Raw genomic sequence first — 4,059 nt, 5'->3', positions numbered from 1 at the left:
GTACTGTTATTTTTTTTCCCACAGTACCACCACCACCACCACCTGCTGCGCTGCCAGGTATTGTGTAACGAGAATTCTGGTGCTACTGTCATCGTTGTTACACTACTGTACATGTGTCCTGGATACTGTGCAGTACATGTTTCCAATTGACAGCTTCACTTACAGTACTGTTATTTTTTTTCCCACAGTACCACCACCACCACCACCACCACCACCACCTGCTGCGCTGCCAGGTATTGTGTAACGAGAATTCTGGTGCTACTGTCATCGTTGTTACACTACTGTACATGTGTCCTGGATACTGTACAGTACATGTTTCCAATTGACAGCTTCACTTACAGTACTGTTATTTTTTTTCCCACAGTACCAACACCACCACCACCACCACCTGCTGCTGCATCCGAGAGCTCCGGAAGTGGTAATAATTACTTTTTGTTACAGACACACTAGTTTCCTACAGTATTACTGTAATTTTTGTATTTTACAATACTTGTCATCTTTTACACACAGACCGCCTCGTAATTGATACAGAGGAGGAGCTCATTCCCATTGATTCGGGGGAAGAGGAGCCAGATTATAGTAAGTACAGTAGGATTTTCTCAAGCCCATTCTTAAAAGTATTGACCAAGTCCACTTTTATTACTTTTCAGGCAGGGAATTCCAAACATGTACTGTACAGTATTTCCCTCACTGTGAAGACCCCTTTTCGCCTCTGTGCGAAATCGCCTCTACTTCAACAAGAGTTACTGTGCACGTGTCCTCTGTGTCCATCTTATCAAAAACCGTTCCTGTGTATTGTCCCCTTACTGTATACAGTATATTTGTAAAGGTTAATCATGTCCCCTCTTAATCTCCTCTTTTCCAATGTAAACATGCCTAGCCTGCCTTTCCTTGTATTCCATCTTCTCAATCCACTTCATCACTTTGGTCGCCCGCCTCTAAACCTTTTGTAGTTCCACGATATCCATTTTGTATTATGGTGCCCAAAATTGTGCATCCGACCCACCCTCCACTAGCCTAACCCTCCAATCATACTCTGAATCCACACTCTGCATTCTGAATGTCGGGATCCAGACAGCAGGTCTTTTAAATACAGTACTGTATGTCCCCTACCGCTGGACAGTCATTCTGCTCCTACTGTATTATGAATATATCTCTGCCTCCTGTAGCACTGTACTACTGTGCAATTTTGTAGTAACTGTACTCTACTGTATTTTGTTTATAATATTTTTTTATTTTCAACTCAGTAATTATTGACAGTGAGGATGAAAAACCCTCTCCCCAACTTGGTAAGTAAACTGCAGTATTGTACTGTACTGTACATTGTGTTAAACCAATGGGTTGGGTTTGCGTGACCAGCAGTCAGGATTCTAGCGGTCAGGTGACCGACAGTGGCATCCTGATTGCAGCAATCCCAACAGGGTGAGGTACGGTATCCTAACCCTCCTCCACTACCCCCTGATTCTGGCCTCGACATTCTCGTCTCTGTGTGCGAAATTTACTCTCCTCCTCCAATTCCTGACTGAATTTTTGCTTTACTGTATTCAACACAGAATACAAAAGTATATTTCATGGATTTTTTGCTTTCACAGGCCCTACACTGTCACAGGCGGTGGCGGAGGAGGAGGAGGAGGACCAGGACTCTCTGTCCCTCACCACACTGCACCCATTAAGTAAGTCCAGTCCGGTACATCGTGCCTCTGTAGAGCCAGTTTGAGCAAGGAGAGATTGATTGCTTCTTTTTTTGGTGGGGGCCCAAACCAACCAGTCATTTCAGCCACAGTCGTGTGGCAGACCCTGTTTATATAACATAAGGGTGGTTGGGAGGGCCCAATCACAATTCCATCTTGCACCTCTTTTTTTATTTATTTTTTTATTTATTTATCTTTGCATCATGTGATGTTTGGGGAAAATTGTTATAAGGTTTGATGTAAATAAAAGGTTAAAAAAAAGAGGCAGATTAGATGGGCAAAGTGGTTCTTACAGTATTTGTCATCAAATTCTATGTTTCTGTATGCAGACCCTCCAACATGACCCGCCGCACTGCTCTGTTTCTAGACTTCCCTCTTAATTTATGATTTCCATCACCTGTGTTGAACTAGTTATATGATAAGAAAGCTGTTTCTTCACAGGTGATGGCAATAATAAATTAAGAGGGAAGTCCAGAACCAGAGCATTTTGTACCATGTTGGAGGGTATGTGTATTTCCTGGAATTAACCTTTTTTTTTTTTCACATTAATGTTTTTTTTCACAGGCCCTACACTGGAACAGGCCACGGAGGAGGAGGAGGATGATGATGATGCTGCTGCATTTAGTGGTAAGAATTATTACTGACATTGATCTGATGCCATCAGAGTAGCACTTTTCATCAGATTTTTCTGGCAAATGCGTAGAAATCGGATGAAAATTGTTTTTGTTTGAACTGGTGATATTGCCCATACAGTAGCAACCGATCACATCCCACATTAACATTTACAGTATCTAGTTACACTTACAGACGATAATACAGTACAGTAGGTAATATTTGATTGGTTGCTACTGTATGGACAACATCCTGTTCTAAAAAAAACACCCATCTTACTCAATTTCTCTCTCTCTCTCTCTCTCACCCCTTGTCACTGTCTCTCCATTCATCTCTCTAGATACTGTCAGTGATGAATTTCCCATTAGGCACGAGAGGCACGTACTGTACCTAGTGGCGGCATCTGTTTGGGGGCCTCAGTTGGATGCTTACAGTATGCTAATACTGTCATCCCAAAAATTACCACTACAGTAACTGCTAAATATTTTAAGTGTACTGTACAATATGCACATACAGTACTGTACAGTATACATAATTCAAAAGAAAAAAGAGTTGCTACTGTACCTTATTCTAGTCATAATCACCGGCATACGGGTCACTCACAAATTTTCTGATGGTCTCGGTGGGGTCCCTTGGAATCACCATGCCTGTCACAAGCATACCTTTTTTTACCCACCTGACACTGGGCCTGGACACTAGTGTACTATTACTATACTTTTTACTGTATACTGTATCTTATAATATTCTTCTCTTTTACCCACAGACGACGAGCCAGAATACATTTTTGGTAAATATACTGTACAGTAGCAATAGTTGGTACTGTAATTACAGTATTTTTTTTTTCTCCAACATTATTTTAAGTCAAACTGATATGACTAACTGTACTGTATTATCTTTTTACAGTCCGTCGCCAACCAGTGGAGGAGACACCTGGTAATAAAATAGAAATACATAATGCACTGTACTGTATTCTAACTTACTGTAACATGTATAACACTGAGCTGATCATCTTCACACCCTCTGACATAACCTTACAGTACAAACTGTACTTTCTCTCCTTTTTCACCCTCTTCACTCCACAAATGCATGCTGCGTTTCCTGACTACTGATATAATAGTGTGTAGAGCGTAGCGAGGCACCGTGCCCACCGCGTGGCGAGCGAAGCAAGCATGCAAGGGGCTGCTTTCCGCTCGCCGCCCCTGTCGGGATTGTGTGGTCGGGATTCCGGCGTCTGTATTTTGACTGCCGGGATCCCGTCCAGCGGGATTACGTACTGATCTCCAGTCTGAGCCTGCCCTAGGCATAGGCATACTTGCCAAATGCCCAGGGGCACAAGCAGCTTCTGCTGATTAATATGATATGCAGCATGCCTACAGTATATTCTGTGCATACAAAATGCATTACTAATGTGCAGCATTATGTGTATACAGTACTTTGTTGTGTAACATATACTGTAGCAAGGGCACTACTGTGTGGTCTAATGTGAACAAAGAGCAATATGATGTGATGCAATGTGAATAAGTGGGAATACTTTGAGGAGTAATGTGGTACTATCATATGATGTAACGAGAAAAAGAGACACTATTGCATGATATGTTGTGAATAAAGTTGCAGTACTGTGTGGCGTCATTTCAGATTGGGGAATTACTGTGTGGCCTTGCCCCTTCCCAGCAAGAACATGCACCGTTTTGGGATGCACACCGAATGTGCACACTGTTGCTATTTTAAACATACAGTACAGTAAGTTGGAGGAGCA

The 4,059-nt window shown here is 42.2% G+C and overlaps 1 long non-coding RNA gene across 1 annotated transcript; it reads left to right on the top strand.

Annotated features, from left to right (window-relative positions):
- The first annotated feature begins 515 nt into the window (after positions 1–515).
- On the top strand, positions 516–3,236 carry LOC134943477 (uncharacterized). The gene is made up of 6 exons (XR_010181561.1): positions 516–579; positions 1,248–1,289; positions 1,593–1,673; positions 2,256–2,318; positions 3,067–3,090; positions 3,207–3,236. It is a non-coding gene; the product is annotated as an uncharacterized LOC134943477 (long non-coding RNA).
- Positions 3,237–4,059: the final 823 nt, after the last annotated feature.

The sequence above is a fragment of the Pseudophryne corroboree genome, chromosome 7 (genome assembly GCF_028390025.1).
Source record: "Pseudophryne corroboree isolate aPseCor3 chromosome 7, aPseCor3.hap2, whole genome shotgun sequence".
In the NCBI taxonomy this organism is placed as follows: domain Eukaryota; kingdom Metazoa; phylum Chordata; class Amphibia; order Anura; family Myobatrachidae; genus Pseudophryne; species Pseudophryne corroboree.
The sequence above is the reverse complement of the archived record's forward strand: the minus strand, read 5'-3'. Positions and strand labels throughout refer to the sequence as shown.